Source organism: Sceloporus undulatus, chromosome 3 (genome assembly GCF_019175285.1).
Source record: "Sceloporus undulatus isolate JIND9_A2432 ecotype Alabama chromosome 3, SceUnd_v1.1, whole genome shotgun sequence".
Taxonomy (NCBI): Eukaryota; Metazoa; Chordata; class Lepidosauria; order Squamata; family Phrynosomatidae; genus Sceloporus; species Sceloporus undulatus.
Genome location: NC_056524.1, coordinates 238,166,096 through 238,184,219, shown reverse-complemented (window position 1 = coordinate 238,184,219; position 18,124 = coordinate 238,166,096). Strand labels below are relative to the sequence as shown.

At 42.1% G+C, this 18,124-nt stretch overlaps 1 pseudogene; it reads right to left on the bottom strand.

Moving 5' to 3' along the window:
• Positions 1-17,642: 17,642 nt before the first annotated feature.
• LOC121927420 lies at positions 17,643-17,762 on the bottom strand (annotated as a pseudogene).
• Between the last annotated feature and the right edge of the window lie 362 nt (positions 17,763-18,124).

The window sequence follows — 18,124 nt, the reverse complement described above, 5'->3', positions numbered from 1 at the left end:
AGGTACTGCACTTAGAGCACACACACACACACACACACATACAAAAAAAGAAAGAAAGAAGGAAGGAAAGAAGGAAAGAAAGAAAGAAAGAAAGAAAGAAAGAAGTGCACAGATATAGACTGGGGGACACCTGGCTGAATGAGACTACATGTGAAAGGGATCTAGGAATCCAAGTAGACCACAGGTTGAACATGAGTCAATAGTGTGATGCAGCGGCTAAAATGACCAATGTGATTTTAGACTGCATCAATAGAAGTATAGTGTCTAGATCAAGGGAAGTAATAGTGCAACTCTATTCTGTTTGGTCATGCCTCACCCGGAATACTGTGTCCAGTTCTTGGCACCACAATTCAAAAAGGATGTTGAGAAGCTGGGGTGTGTCCAAAGGAGGGTAACAAAAGTGGTGAAGGGTCTGGAAACCATGCCAGATGAAGAAAGACTTAGGGAGCGGGGTATGTGAAGTCATGGCCGGTATCCATAGTTTTTTGGGCTATGTGGCCATGTTCTAGAAGCCTGAAAAACCCACAAAAACCTATGGAGCTGGGTATGTTTAGCCTGGAGAAGAGAAGGTTAAGAGGTGATATGATAGCCCTGTTTAGGTATTTGAAGGGGTGTCATATTGGGGATGGAACAAGCTTGTTTTCTGCTGCTGCAGAGAATAAGACAAGGAACAATGGATGCAAACTGCAGGAAGAGATTCCATGTAAACATTAGGAGGAACTTCCAGACAGTGAGAGCTATTTGACAGTGGAACACACTCCCTCGGAGTGTAATGGAGTCTCCTTCCTTGGAGGTCTTCAAGCAGAGGCTGGATGGCCATCTATCGGGGATGCTTTGATTGTGATTTCCTGCATGGCAGGGGGTTGGACTGGATGGCCCTTGTGGTCTCTTCCAACTCTATGATTCTATGATTCTATGATGGTATTGGGACAAATAAATTCAGACACAAATGTGCTGTTGCCCACTCCTGAATTTCAGTTAGTTACAAAAGCGAAGGGCTTTTATCCTTATCCATTGTTACTGGTGGAGAATATATTCAATGGGTACTTTCAACTCTGCCAAGAAACACATTAAACTTGTCACAGAAATACAAATTAAAGCTAAAATCTGGAGTCCACGAAAGCCTATGCCAAATAAAACTTGCTAGTCTTTAAAATGTCATTGTTATTGTTGCTGTTGGTTTTGCTGCTGCTGCAGATGTTAGCTAAGATCCTGTTGGTAACTTATACCAGTAGAAATCTTACTTCTGGTCCTTTTTCAATTGAGGCAGAACAATGGAAATGTGGTGATGGCAGAGAATGATGTTTTCTGCCCATGCAACTCAGGAATTAGTAGGGTAGTTTCATCTCCTGGCAGAGGAGAGGCACTTTGGTGTTTCAAGGTCCACAGTCCCCTTTATTCTTCCACCACACCTTCTCCTCCACTGTTTCCCTCTCTTGTCCTTTTCACTTGACCATTCACATCTACCCCCCCTAGTCTACATTTTCAAATATAGTAATTTCAAAATGCATTGTTCTTTTTAAACTGCAGTTTGCATGTGGGTCTCATATTCAGCCAATGTGAACTGAATACATTGCAGCCAAAGATGAACTGAAACAGATCTATCCCCCATCGCTACTCATGCTTGCATTTTCGTACTGCCTTATATGACTTTAATTTCCATGGGTTTAGTTCTCTGCCAAATGATGATATTTGTATATTGAATATTTTATAAGTGCAGTGTCTTGCAAGAGGGAGTTAAGTGATGAAAGCTCTTCACTCTTGGAAATGTGTTAAAAATGGTATCTTTTGCTTGAAGTCTTATGCCCATGAAATATTTGCTTAAGGGATTTTTAAATATTAAAAAAAACCCTTAATGTGTCAATTTAAGACATTTAGAAGTTCTTTAATTGTGTTTCTCTAGAAGATAAACATGGGACACTTCAGACTGGACTGGAGCCAGAAAACTGCTTCCCTCGGGTATTCTTATAAGCAAAGTAGGAGGCAAAGTTGCACTTTCAACAGAATGGTCTATGCTGAAGAATCTTTATCCTGTTATAGTGATCACTATTCCTTGATGTATTCCAAAGTCAATATTTTGGTAATATTTAAATTACTTACAGCTTTATCACACAAGAAAAGAAAGCTGAAATGGAGCAGGAAAGTAGCAGCTTTCTAAGTGCTGCTCCATGTGCCATCTTCTCAAGGGAGATGGTCATAAAAGTGTGCCTTTTGTCATGCTGGAAAAATTCATTTGACAAAAGGCACACTTTTATTACTGTTTTCCTCAGGAAGGAGAACAGAAGTTGTTCTGATTATGCTCAGAGTTGGTCTAAGTATTCTGCCAATTTCACTCTAGCTACCATCTCACTCATTTTATCATCACCAGTTCCTTGGAAAACCAGGGGGCTGGTTTAGTGCCATTCCTGAAAGGAGTTGCTCAAGAGCAATTGTATCCACCATCCTCGCCATTTCTTCATTCCAGAGGCTAATCAGTACCTTGACAGATTTGTTTGCAAAGGCAACAGGGGAATCTCCAAAAGCCATCAGGAAACCCTCTGGATGTATCGGCATCCTGGGGTAGACAATCTTGATCAGTTCCCCATGTCCTGCTGAGGTTCTGACTATCAGCAAGTCTAAATCCCACCAGGCATTGATTTGACCATGATGAGACACCAGTGCAAATCCATGGTACTATAGTCAGTTCCTCTACTCCTAAATCACCACAGCCTCACCTTGCACTGAAAATGAAGTCCAGAGTGTATCCCAATCATGAGTAGGCCCAGATATCATTTGGAAAAGACCAATGGTTGTCATGGCACACATGGTCCTGGACCCCTCCTGAAAGAGAGGCTGTCTATGAAAATTGAAATCTCTACAAGCTGAGGGGGCTCCAAAACCAACCTGAGAACATCTTGATTTGCTCAGGAAGGAGGACTGTTGAGCAATGAGCTAGGGTACATCAATAGATTTGCTAATTTGTCCAAGTCACCTTGGTAACAATCTTGAAGCTAGCAGACTGTGGGATCAGGCACTTGGTCAGAAAGATGGAACTCTGAGACACCAGTGCAAGTCCATTTCTTCACCTCCCAGTGAGGTGGGCAGTTACAAGGGATTGAGAAACAATACAGACTGTAGACAAGGAAGGGAAATAGATTATGGTGACTGCCTACTTGACAAGGGTTGCATACATAAGCAAGGGACTGTAGAAATAAGAAAGAAGTAATATGATAGGGCTAAGACTAGGGCGGGTTACACACCGCCATGAAAGTACGGAGTCAGTCCATACTAGGTTTAGGAAGGTGCGGTGCTTCCGCACCCCCCTAACCCTAGTATGGACTGAGTCCGTACAAAATGGCGGCTCCCCTTCCACATGGGGGCCGCCATGACGACGTCATGACCGCGCCGCCTCTATACGCTTAGTGCGCCCTTTCCGTGGACCAGGAAGGAGCTCCGTTTCGGAGCTACTTCCTGGTTTGCGGCGCCGCTTTGCGTCGCTGGGCGCAGCCTTCAGACGGCTGTGCCCAGCGAAGCAAGGGAGAAAGGGGCCAAGCGGCCCCTTTCTCCTTCTCCCCGCCGCCGCGGGGTGTCCTTTGGGCATGAAGCCCCAAGGACACTCCTTTTCAGGCTGCGGGGAAGCGGTGTTTTGCCACTTCCCCGCAGCCTGAAAAGTGGTGGATCGGGGCCTCAGCGGCTGCTGTTCTAGCAACTGAGGCCCCGATACACCGGGGAAAGGGGCAGGTACAGCCCGCCCCAAATGGGCGGTCTGTAATCTGCCAAAGAGTAGTTTGCTTGTGTAAACTAGGTAACCAATTAAGTTGAAAAGTGTTTTATATAGAATGTGATTTATAGCCTGGATGTTAAAGCCAAACCTACTATGCTATAAATGTATAACAGACCCTGCCTCAGTAAAATCAGGGCTTGGCTTTTGTGAACCATCCTTCGAGATGCAGTCGGATGGAATAAAGTCTGTACTCTCCATCTTATTTGGGTCTCAATCTCTGATTGCCCCTTGAGATCTGCTACACCAGGTCTCATCTGCTGTTACACAAAGGATGGAAGAAAGCTAAATCCAATTTCATCCAGTCAGGTAGCCAGTGATACATGCCAAGTTGGCATGTTCATCCATAGAAACCTGAACATGGGGGTAGAGGAGCTTTCATAAGGCCTTATATAATTTTACCTTTCCTTGATATGTTCTGCTTTAAACAATTCATAATAAATCTCACCTTAAACTCCAATGAGTTACTCTGAGCAATGGAGGTATGTTCTTCTGATGATCAGGGCACAGCAGGATACTTCATTATTAAATTTCATTTGTAACTAGCCTGGTGATACAGGATTTTGGCCAACATTATTATTTACTGTATTATATGTTATTATTGCATATACATGCAAAAGTGTAAATTCTTCATTACCTGTTTGCCAATTGCAAGCCCTCCTTAAAACAGTTTCAGTGTCTCTGTGCTCATCCAGATTCAAGTCCTGAATGGAAATTGTATTACCATTCACTGACTTAGCATTCATCAGCAGTATTTTTAATCTAGGTAGACTGTTGACAAGGCTATTTTTGCGCTGGGAAACAGCACTGATTTTTGTTCTCTCTTCCACATGAAGCCTCCAGCATGAGAAGGATTTCCCCCAGCTCATTCTTTCAATGATATGAGTGGAGAAAACCATGGAGACTGGTTTTCCATGCCCTGAGAACTCAAACAACAAAATGTTCTTGATCAGGAAACTAACATTTCTAACATAAACCAACAAAGGAGCAGTTTGGTGTCTCCAAATGTACTACCTTGTTCTAGCTTAGTTGTCTTGGCCTAACTTAGTTTAGGAATTACTTTGTTACAACATTAGTACTACCTGAAAGGTCCATATTCCACCTGATAAAGCAAAATCACCGCCAGTTATGCAATGCAGCTTCACAGCAAACAAATCCAAGCCTCTCAAGGCCCTGGACACATTACTGTAGGAAGCGATTGTTGAAATTTAGCCAAGAAGAGAATTTGGCTCAGCAACATGCAGAAGCCTTCCAAAGCCTTGCAGAAACCGGGTGGTTTTGACTTGCTCTGAAGCTTACACCCTCTGAGGAGATGTATGTGTATCTGAAGAGGTTTTTGCATAATTCTGGTTCCTGTGGCACAGAGACACTGAAAATCAATGCATAGAAAATGTGTTTTTTTCCTACTGTTCATGGAATCTCCCAGCCATCAAGAGCAATGATTCAAGCCAAGAATTCATATTCTCCCACTGCCCCTGTTTGATGGGGCAATCTTAATTAATCCTCTGTCATTCCACTTTCTCAGCTGCTTTCAAAATGTTCCAGTTCCTCTCCCCTCCTTTCACTTTCCCCTTTTCTTCTTGCCTCACTTCAATTGCTGCAAAATGAGCTTAAAGTACAAAACTCAGCTGGGGTCAGAGGAAAGCATGGGTGGAATCTTGTCCTTCCAAGTAGGCTTCCAAGTAGGCTTTGGTTGCAGCCTTTCCCAACTTGTATGTTCTTCTTCATTAATTATGGCCCAGTACAGTTGGGTAAAATGTGGTGTGGCGGCAGCGACAGTACAGTTAGAGAGCACGCACCATACACACGCTCTCTAATCCTAGTATGTACTGGAGGCAGCAAAATGGAGGCACTCTGTCTACACGGGTGCCACCATTACGACACATAGCGTCCACATGTCACGTCATACTTGTGATGTCATGAGTGTGTCATTGGCACACTTGGGCGTCACAAGCACGGCGCAAAAAGAATCTGCTTTTTGCAGGTTCTTTTTCTGCCAGTGGGAAGCCACGTGGTTTGTCCACTGCATTCCCCACCTCCCTCCCGGTGGAAAACTAGGCGCCAGCAGACCGCCCTTTTTGGGCGGTCTGTACTGTTTGCTATCTTGACCACGCTTGGATGTTGCTTGACCACATGTGTCCCAGTGTTCATCTGTTGGAGGGCATGAGAGCTGTAGCCCCAAACCTTTCCAAGTTCTGGTGAGGACTGCATCAGAGGAGGCTGGTAAAATGATCTCTTCTGGCCTGGAAGGTCTTGGAGTTATATGCAATGGCTCACTGGATGAAGCCGTCTCCTTCTAAGAATCTGTTTTGAGTTGCAGAGTGGCAGGTAGCATGACCTCTGCCTTCATTATACAATATACCCTGAATAGGTCCCATGTTCATACCCCAGCATCACTAACCGTTCAATTGCCCTTCGCCTCTGTGCTTCTGCTGGGCCTCTCCCCACTTGCAAGAGGTGGGAGGCTATAAAAGGGCAGAACATATAGGCAATTTCCCTGATAAGATCTTCATTAATCTAATTTCTCTTCCCTTCTCTTCCCAGGACGTCATTAGATAGCAAAGAAGACATTTAGGTATGTCAGTTTAGAAATACCATATATACTCGACTATAAGTTGACCTCATGTATAAGTCAAGGGCAGGATTTTGGATTATGGATTTTGATATGATCCTTGGCTAAGTTGATGGTAAAACTTAGGGACATGCAACAAAGGATATAAATGATGAAGCAAAGGAAAACAATGCTAAATAACCTACAAAATTATGGCAGGCATAACTGTTTTGGCTCACACTAAAGGCTGGATGGAAGAAAGAACAGAGGGAGGTCAGTGCTTCCAGGACAAATTGCACTCTTGCCATTCACCAGGGGACGGCTCCCTTTTTAATAAGAGTTAAAGTATAGAATTTACATTGACCTGTGGATAAGTCGACCTAGGTTTTGGGGGTCAATTTTTTTACTAAAATTTCTAAATTTATACATGAGTATATACAGTAATAAAAAAAGAATGAACCTTTCTACTAGGTTCAGGCAGTGAACATTCAGTATAGAAATGAGCCTGTATTCCAGCTGTTTCCCATGGGATCTACAAGGAGATTGTTCTTGGCATTGTCATGTTTGAATTATACAGTAGAGTTACATATTATATATACAACACTTAATCTTCCAGGATTAATCTAAACTGCAAACTTCCTGTAGGCTTCTTTGGTGGTCTAAGCATCAATTATGGAACCTCGACACTTCCTCAGAACCACAGGTTCCAATCTCAGTAGGGCTGACTCAGCCTTCCATGATTTTTGTACTGTAATTCTAAGTGTATTTCCCAAGAACAAAATCCCCCATTCATTTCAGAGGGACTTTTCGATTATCACACTATGCTCTTAAAGTGTTGCTATTCCATTTTAACTGCTCTGGCTGCCTCCTGTTGCATTTTGGGATTTGCAGTTTAAACAGGGGCATTAAGAATATTCAGCCACAGAGCTCTTAGGTCTCACTGAGCAACAAACTCCAGCCAGAGCAGTTAGAGTGGAATAGCAATGCTTTAAGAGTGTGGTGTGATAATGGGTTCAAGCTGCAAAGATGTCCATTTAAAAAGCAACCCTGTTTGAAGACTGCATCCATTAAGTATGAAATATAATTCTTCCTCTTTACCCCTTTACACAAATTGAGCCTTTCAGCCAAATGTTTCTTACTTCTAAGTGACCAAAAAGGTCCCGCATACTTAAAAGAAGGATTCCAACAAACCAGTAGCATCACTGGGGGGAAGGGTGTGTGTACCACACCAGGTGACATCCCAGAAGGGGGTTACCCCTCAGAATGAGGTGGCCCCCAGTTAGCCCCCTGACCCCACCCCACCCCTGTGTTTGCTACTTTGGCCAGCACAGGCACTTCTTGAGCCCACGCAGGTGCTGTTTGGGCCTGCATGGGTGCTTCTACAGGCCATGCGGGCACTGCTCCAGCCCACATGAGCACCGCTCTGGCCTGCATGGGTGCCTTTTTGGCCTGTGTGGATCCTGATTTAGCCCATGCAGGCACTCCTCTTGCCCGTGCAAGTGCTATTGTGCCACTTCGGCCTGGGCAGGTGCCACTGCAGCCTACACAGGTGCAATTTTAGCCTGTGTGGGCACCCCCTCCCCAGAAGCAAGAAGTCCCAGTACCGGAAGTCCCAACCCCCACCACCCCCCCCCCCCCCCCCCCCGCACTTGGTGTCACCCGATGCGGGGATGCTACTGCAACAATCAAAACAGTATGGTTCTACTGCAAACTATGCAGGTGAAATAGCAATAGCAAGTACATTTCTATATCACTTATTAGTGAACTAACAATCCCTAAGTGGTTTAGAATGTGTAAGTCAATTGCCCCCAACAAGCTGGCTACTCATTGTACTGACCTATGAGAGGATGTAAATCAGAATGGATCCTGGAGCCTTGCCTGGGATTGAACTCACAACCTTGTGGCTGAAGTACTGGCAGTTAACCACTGTGCTACCAGGCTAAAAACTCAAGACTTCTGACATTCTCATGAACTCTGTCTCTTAGGACTTTTTCTTTAATCACAGTATTTAAAAAGTGTGTGTGTGTGCAAACTGTAATAAAATCCTGGTGCACCTTCATGTTTTGTGACATGTTTCATCCAGCACTTGGTCAAATTACACTTTTGGTCATGCTGTTTTAGGGATTCTGGCAGTTGTAATTAAAAATAATATTCTCAACTCTAATATCATTATTATCTAAATAATGGAGGTTGAGGAACCCGTGAACCTCAAAATGAAGTTGGATTCATCATCTGACTTCCATCAGAACCCACCAGCATGACTAATGGCCAGCTATGATGGGAATTATTGTCAATTGTAACAGGATGCCTCAGATGCGTCTGCTCATGAATTAAATGATATTTCTCAGTTTTCAAAATCTTTTGTCCAATCATATCTGTAACTTTATTATTCTAGTGCTGTCTGTTCCTTAATCTTGTTTTGAAAAGTAGCTAGCTACTTCCAGGAAACTCATGAACGTTGCCAATCATTAATATTCAGGGGCATGCTATCGAGACAGTTCTGTTTATTGGCTCTATTTGTTGGTAGTCTTTTTCTGTTTTGACAGTTATAATTACCTACCTATTACATCTTGGCCAGCACATTTACCACTGTGTATACATATGGTAGAAAGCCATAGCAATATTGGATCCATGTTGCTTGGGCCAGAATGATGTTCACAGCCAAAACCATGTGTTTGCCATGTGTACATTTTGCAGCTTCACATTAATCTAATACAATTATCCAAAATGAGTACTTTTTTTCATAGACACTACCAGAAAGAAATAAAGATCTTGTCATGCTTATCAGTTGCAATGGATCATATTCTGTGGGAACAATATTTTTTTCCTGAAGCTACTGAAATAAAAGCAAATATTCTGTGTTTTGCTTTAAAAACAAAGAACTGTGCACTGTGCCTCAACTAATTTGGGCACCCTTGTTTGTTTGGAAGGAATGGGGGGGAAAAAATCCATAGCTGCCTTTGGAGATGCATTAAATAAATATCACATTATGTTGATTTCAACACATCATGCAGAAGCGAGCACACGACTAGTTTACATATTTTTTTAAATGTCACAATGAAATGCAGATGGAAGCTAATCAGAAACATTTGTATGTTGTTCAAAGTCTACACTGTAAAAAAAAAAAAAGAGGGAACTCCTTAATTTAATTTGTATTGGATTTTCATGGCATTTTCTCTAATGCCACCAATATGGGGTTCAAAATAGATCATTATCTGTGAAATAATGTGCCTTTTAAATAGAAAGTTTAACATCATGAAACATTTGCTGTTCAGGATGGTATACTGCTTGGAGATGGTAAGCATGCATAGTGTGTTAATCACATTTTTGCAGGTAATGTGAAGAAATGTCTTTCTAGAAAGCTTGTTTGCGATAGATGTGCAACTGCTTGAATGGACTTGTTCCTAAATTGGTTTATAATGTAAGTACATTATACAGCTACATGACTACAATGTACACTTGATTTCTCTTCTGTATTCATGAGGCACAAAGAATACTAGAAATACAAAATTAAACATTTTGAGGCCAGGCTTTGCTCCAGTACTTGAAACATGTGACTCGATCTCCACATGTATTTTACTTTCAAGAAAAGCTTGCATCAGAACTCTGAGTAATATTAGATGAATGGGTTGAACAGTTTCCATTATTCAGTTTGTCTGGTTTTAGTACCAGGATAACTGTCAAATGAGGTTGATCTAGGGGCATTATTAATTATCAGATCTCCTTTTTTTAATCTTCCCAGTAAAAAATGTGACAACACATTTAAGACTAACTGTTTTTTATTTTTGCATGAGCTTTTGTGGATACAAACTTCTTCAGATGCAGTACAGAGTGATAATGAATCCTCAGGTATAAAGAATATTTACACAGTAAATGGGATGAAATGTAACAGGATCCAGAAAAATGTAAATCGTGACCCCTGCCCTAAATTGTCAAAGGGCTGTGTAATGCTATATAGGTCTTTCAGATACTTACATTGGTCAGTTAGTGTGTATATATAAAAACAATAAATCTGCTTACCAAAAGTCAGTTTTCTTGGGTTTAAAACTCTCTTTAAAAAGATTCCTTTTGTAATATTTGCAGTGGTGAGTACTCTCATATTAATACATGTATACTATGAAGCCATTGTCTTTGTTCATACCTCTGTTAATGGATTGGAATTTGTAAATATAATTCAATCAGCAGTGTCTCATAGAAACATAAAATTGGAATGGATTACAAGGGCCATTCAGTCCAACCCCCTGTCATGCATGAACACACAGTCAAAGCACACCTGACAAATCACCATCCAAAGAAGAAGACTCTAGTCCTGTAAATCAATGGAAAAATCAAATATTTTGTTCCAGCCTGTCATTTGTCTATAGTTAATGTCATTTGAGAGATTCCTGCACTTTGGCTTATGTTGTGAAAATAACACCATCTCCACACAAGAAAGAGGTATTGGCTGATCTAAGGTTAACCATGAGGTTTTCAGATCTTCAGGTCTTATTTGCTACTGGAGCCACACAAAACAAATCTTGAAAGGAAAGGGAGAAATATCCCAGATGGCCTTATAATAACAAACTGTCATAGGCTGTTAAGAGACTGGAGAGGGAAAACTCACAAACCTGACAAACACGGCACAGTTGTTGGGACAGAAAGGAGTGTCTGGAACAACAAACATATTATTATGGTATAAGTTTTTGTGGGATGCAATCTGCTACACCAGATGCATGAAAATATTATGTTGAACTCTAGGCATATGTAGAAATGGGTGGGTGGGATTTGTACAAGTGAAATCAGGGGGAATTTAAATGTGTCTCAAGAAACCAGGATGGATGACTAAGGAACTTTCAACCGAGCTAAGTTTGAAACGGAACATGTATAAGAAATGGAAAAAGGGGAAAATCACGAAAAAGGAATTCAAAGAAATAGCATGTGTAGGGGTAAAGTCAGAAAAGCTAAAGCGCAGAATGAACTCAGGCTTGCTAGAGAGGTTAAGAACAATAAAAAGTAAGAAGAAGGAAACGGTAGGGCCACTGCGTGGAGAAGATGGCAAAATGCTAACAGAAGACAGAGAAAAGGCAGAATTACTCAACACCTTCTTTGCCTCAGTCTTCTCAGAAAAGGCAAAGGGTGCTCAACCTGAGGATAATGGAGCAGAGGACAGAATAGGGGAATTTCAGCATAGAATAAGTAAAGAGATAGTAGAGGAACACCTTGTTAATCTAAATGAATTTAAGTCTCCGGGACCAGATGAACTCCATCCAAGGGTAATAAAAGAACTGGCAAATATAATATCGGAGCCATTGGCAATAATCTTTGAGAACTCCTGGAGAACAGGAGAAGTCCCAGCAGAATGGAGGAGGACAAACATTGTCCCCATCTTCAAAAAGGGGAAAAAAGAGGATCCCAACAATTATCGTCCAGTTAGTCTGACATCAATACCAGGAAAGATTCTGGAGCAGATCATTAAACAGAGAGTCTGTGAACATCTAGAAGGCAATGCCATAATCACAAAAAGGCAACACGGGTTTCAGAGAAACAAGTCATGCCAGACAAATCTGATCTCTTTATTTGATAAAATTACTAGCTTGGTAGATGAAGGGAATGCTGTGGATATAGTATATCTTGATTTCACTAAGGCCTTTGACAAGGTTTCCCATGACATACTTGCAAACAAGCTTGTAAAATGTGGGCTAGACAAAGGAACTGTTACATGGATCTGTAATTGGTTGACTGGCCGAACCCAAAGGGTGCTCAACAATGGCTCCTTTTCATCCTGGAGAGAAGTGACCAGTGGGGTCCCACAGGGCTCTGTCCTGGGCCCGGTGCTATTCAACATCTTTATCAATGACCTGGATGACAGAATTGGGAGCATACTTATCAAATTTGCAGATGACACCAAATTAGGAGGAATAGCTAATACCCCAGAGGACAGGATCAAGATTCAAAATGACCTGAATAGACTAGAAAGCTGGGCCAAAGCTAACAAAATGAAATTCAACAGGGAGAAATGTAAGGTATTGCACTTAGGGCGGAAAAATAAAATGCACAGATATAGGATGGGTGACACCTGGCTGAATGAAACTACGTGTGAAAGGGATCTAGGAGTCCAAGTAGACCACAAGTTGAACATGAGTGAACAGTGTGATGCGGCAGCTAAAAAGGCCAATGCAATTTTAGGCTGCATCAATAAAAGTATAGTGTCTAGATCAAGAGAAGTAATAGTGCCACTGTATTCTGCTTTGGTCAGGCCCCACCTAGAATATTGTGTCCAGTTCTGGGCACCACAATTCAGAAAGGACATTGAGAAACTGGAGCGTGTCCAAAGGAGGGCGACAAAAATGGTGAAGGGTCTGGAAACCATGCCCTGTGAGGAACGACTTAGGGAGCTGGGGGTGTTTAGCCTGGAGAAAAGAAGGTTAAGAGGTGATATGATAGCCCTGTTTAAATATTTTAAAGGAAGTCATATTGAGGAGGGAGCAAGCTTGTTTTCTGCTGCTCCAGAGAACAGGACCCTGAACAATGGATGCAAGCTCCAGGAAAAGAGATTCCACCTGAACATTAGGAGGAACTTCCTGACAGTAAGGGCTGTTCGACAATGGAATGCACTCCCTCCGAGGGTGACATAATCTCCTTCCTTGGAGGTCTTGAAATGGAGGCTGGATGGCCATCTGTCAGGGATGCTTTGATTTGGATTTCCTGCATGGCAGGGGGTTGGACTGGATGGCCCTAGTGGTCTCTTCCAACTCTACGATTCTATGATTCTATGTGTGTGTGTGTGTGTGTGTGTGTGTGTGTGTATATATGGCTACCCCATTGTACTTAATGGGATGAGCATTCAGGGATTTTGTTATCCATGGGAGATCCTGGAATCAAACCTCTGTGGATATGATGACGATGATGATGATGATGATGATGTCCAGCTCTGGCATCCATACATGGAACACAAAGTTAGTATTCTAACTTTTGTGCTGAGTTGTACATCTTTTTCCTTTTAGGATCTTTGCATTTTGGGCTCTGTGCTCGTTCTTTCACAGCCGCCCTCCCTATTCTTAATCTTCTGAGTTCTGGCTGCAGTCTTATCAGGGTTTGATCCCAGGGATGGGAACTGCATAGCGTAATGTAATACAATATTATAATAATGATGTAGGTTTCTAAAGGAAGGCCAAGGCAGGGTCTAGGCAAGGGCTTCACGTCCTTACTGAGCATGTGCGGAGGCCCAAGGATGCCTTGGCAGCTGCCCCCCCCCCCCTCCCCTCCCCTCCCCTCCAGCCCAAGGCCAATCGCAGGACTCCGCTGGCAGGCAGCTCTTGCAGCAGCATCTCTCTTCCTCCAGACCCTCCCGGGGAAGCCCTTCTTAGCCTAGGGTCCGAAGCCCACCGGCTCCTGAACCTGATCGCCTCTCTCCCGCGAGTGGATCGCCTGGGATTTGAATCGGGCTTCTTCTTCTCTCTCTCCCGCTCCCTCTCCATTTGGATCCCACACGTGTTTGGAGAGTTCGGGAAGCGATCGTGGCTGCTTTGGTTTTGCTCAAGAGGCCGAAGAGAATGGCGAGGGACCTGGCCGGACCTCTGGCTCTCGTCTTGGGTTTGCTTAGCCCTCTTTTGCCTTGGATCCATGCCTTAGACCCATCGCCTCCAATCTCCACAGGTAAGGCATCCCCGGAATCCTCCTTTCTCATTCCTTAAGGCTCATCCGCACTGGAGAAATAACCCGGTTTGGCACCGCTTGAACTTGTCCGGCTCAAGGCTATGGAATTCTGGGAGTTGGAGTTTGTTGTGGGCCCATAGCCTTGAGCCAAACAAAGAGTTAAAGCGGTGCCACTCCGGGGTATTTTTCCGGTATGAATGCAGCCAGATCTGAGAATGGAGTCTTTTTGGCAGGAAGTTGTTGTGATGGGGAAAACTCCTTTCGTTGGAGTCGGGATGGGAGAAGCCCATTCAAAAGGCAAAGTTTTATATCAAAGGGTTACTTTGTATCAAAGGCAAACAAGGAGAGAAAAGAGTCCCTTCTATAATCTCACACAAAATGTTGCAGATTCCTCCAGTTTGTAAGACTCCCTGCCCTGAAGTTTCTGGATGAAGTTTTTGTGGCTGTGGGTGGCTGAATCCTCCTCGAATCCTATTCTGGGAGAAAGGCGGAAAGGTTGGAAATACAAATAAATCATACAATCCTGTTGCGTGTTTATATGTGCCTTCAAGCTGCTTGTGGATTTCTGGGGACCTCATGAAGTTCGCAGGGCATTCTCAGGCCAGAGAGAGTCAGAGGTACTTCTGCCACTTTTGCCAGTTTGTTCTGAAATTGCCCTGATCCCAAATAGACTCACAATTGCAGTTGTTGTTGTTGTTATTATTATTATTACATTTATTTGCATAGCACCATAGGCACATAGCACTTTACAGAGGAGAGAAAACAACAATCCAAAATAGAAACAAAAGCGCACAATCTAAAACCACAAACAAGATTATAAAATGAATAAACTGTTACTATAACAAAGTTAAAACAATACTATAAGAGTGTAAATTAATACAAATAACATGTCATGAAATATACACTCCTTAAATCAAGGTGAAAGTTGGAAGGCCTTCCTGAATAGAAGAGTCTTTAATGTGAACTTGAAATAGTCCTAAAGAAGTGATGGTTACCTATACGCCAACTCAGATCAGACTTTTACAGTGCTTTGTCCTGCTCCATGATATGTTCAGGATTAAAGTTATAGGAAACATTTTAATGTGAATTTGCATTGTTAGACAGGAGTGACTCTGGATCTGGTATGAAAAAACATCGTGTTTCGCATTGCTAGAACAGGAGTGACTGCAGATCCGAGCTGCAAACTCCCCACATGTGATAAGGCTCCTTGTCCCCTGCCCACCTGGCAACCCTAAGTCCAGAGTTCAACCCCCTGCTCAGCCATGGGAACCTGTTGAGAGACCCTGGGCAGGTTATTCTCAGAGGAAACCTTCCTCTGAATAAATCTTGCCAAGGAAACCCTATAATAGGGTCACCATAAGTTAGTGTTGGCTTGAAGACCTAACAGCAGCAATGTGAACTGGGATCTACAACCTTTTCCAAAAGTGTTTCAACTTTGAGAACCCTAAACCCATCAACCCATACATCAGCTCATACCATTCAACAATTGATTCAGGGGATCTACTCTAGTTGATACTGTCCAGGAGGATTTAGGCCAGTGTGTTTTTAATTGTCTTTTCTTTAATCCCTTTCGTTTCCTTCCTTCCTTTCTATCTCTCTCCTTGTGACTCTCATGTGGAATAGAAATATCTGGAAGATAACCTTCTTGGCTCATACTAAGTTACAGCCAGAAATCTGCTGATAACACACTAGCCCTCTCAACTCTATTTGGGATAACAATATGAAGACTTCAAACATTGAGCCTTTGGTATCTGCTTGGGTTTGGTTCCGGGACCCCTCATGGATGTCAAAATTCATGGATGCTCAAGTCCCATTAAACACAATGGTGTATTAAAATGGTGTCCCTTATACAGAAGGGCAAAATGAAGGTTTGCTGTTTGGAATGTGTGTGTGTGTGTGTGTGTATGATTACCTATAATAAAATTTACACATTTCCTACATGGGAGTGCTATCAGCAGATGGAAGTTGTAACACTTGGAGTGCTTTTTGGGGCATGCACCGAAAAGCTGAACCATGATATTGATACTGGTGAGCATTGGCTTTGTTTGAGAATACAAGTAGCATAAAAATAGAGAAGCAATTTCTGAGCCAGGAGACAGTTTATAAGGGAATCCCTCAGTTTTCATGAACAAGAGAGGTAATTCTGCTTCTTTGGCAGCTCTATTGTAAGTGCTCTTTCGCTCCAATATATTACTGAGTAACCCTGTGGAAATTTACTTGGAACTCACTCCCACTGTAACCTGTAGAGCTAACGTCTTGAGAAGTGCACTTAAAATCTGAACTATAATCATGTCATTTGAAATAAAAAACCTGGACTATAGAAAAACACAGAGTGCCAGGTAATATAGTTTCTTGGACGTTGTAAATGTTACTTTTGCCTTTTTTCCCCTGGCTACTATTGCTGGCTACATAACGCGATAGATTTCCCATCCAGTCTTGTTTCAATTCAATTCCCTGGATCCTGTAAAGTGCCTGTCTGAAAGAGCTGGAAAGCAGTACGAAATTCAATCCCCAATGTGTAAAACAGAAGACAATGAAGACATGCATAAAACCTGCTCTGTCTAAAACATGTTTTGCTACTTTCATTTGAAAGAAGCAACAGGTTTCAAGTTTGTATCATATTATTTGCCATACATGTCTTGCCTGAACTGTACTGAAGGCAAGCCTTTGATTCTCTTCTTTGCTCTGATTCATATTGGACCTGGGACGTCTAGCATAATATGAGAGGTGTTGGGCTTTTTCTTCTTCTTCTTTGTGTGGTAATAATAAAAAAGAGCTCAGAGGCTTGGTTCACACCTTTGATGTAGTAAATAGCTTGCTTTAAAAATCCGCTTTAAATGTTTTGCCACACAGAAGGAAAATCATTGCCGAAAATGGGAACATTTTAAAAATTGCTATCTTTAAAGCCAAAAACTTTCAGAGGAAAAACTGGCTTAAGAATGAAAGCAGGAATGAAGAACTTTTTATAGTCACATATTTTCTTTACTTCTTGAGACTGTGGTATTCATGAAAGACTTACATTGTGTGATAATAATTTTTATTGATTATTATCAATAAATAGACACTGTTTAAAATGAAGTAATTGCTGCCTCTAAAAAAAAATCCCAATAATGCCATGATCTGTGATGTTGATCAGCATATTTTGTCTTTCTGGTGCTCCAGCCTAGTGCAAAGATATCATATCAGTCCAAGACTGTGCTAAGGATAACAAATTGTTACTGAGCTTACTTGGAACAGTCTCTATCATGTCTGACAGCAGAAACTTATACATGTCTATTCAGAAGTAAGTCCTGTTAAGGTCAGTGAGGAATACACTGTGATGAAAGCATGTCTTCCAGCATTTTACAGATGAAAACTGGAACACATGTATGGCCAAGGAACATCAGAGTGTGGTCAAATAGCAACAGTTATTAAAGGTGAAGAACACACAACCTAGGAAGCAGATGCAGTAGTTTGCTTTTGCCTGAGCCCATTGGGAAGGGCAAGGTTCCATTCTCTCCTTTCTCCCCTGCTGAGTTGAGTACAAACTACTTTGACACTCAGTATGTAGCAAGTGAAGTACAGAGTGCACTTGGTATCTGCTGAGGTTTGGTTCCAGGACCGCCCCCCCCCCCCCATTGATACCAAAATCCATGCTCAAGTCTTATTAAATACAATGTCATAGTAAAATGGTGACCTCTGTATAAAATGAAAAATAAAGGTTTGCTGTTTGGAATTTATATAATTTTTAATATTTTCAAACTGTGGATGGCTGAATCCTTGAATAAAGAATCTGTGATACTACACTTGATCTTAGCCAAAAGGCCGAGAAACAGTTGGAGAATATGTGAATGGATGCATGACTGGAGGCCCTGCCCATTTGTGTGCTAATTAAATAAGCCTGGCAGCAACAACTGCAGTAGAGGAAGATCTACTCTTTGTTAACCATGGGTTCTGTCATGCTTGGGAACAGGTTATTTTCAGTCAGGTAGAGCTGTCTGAGAAGCTAGTTTGTTTTCTCAAATTAATAGAACCACAGTGGTGGGCAAGTTTATTCTTTTTTCTGAGACAGTGGAGGGTAGGGTTCCCAGGAAGGGAAAAGAGAGCAAAGAATTAAAACTTCACCCAGAAAGAGTTTTATAAAGAAGCAATAAGATACAAAATCAGTCAAGTTATACCAAATACAGATACAACAACAA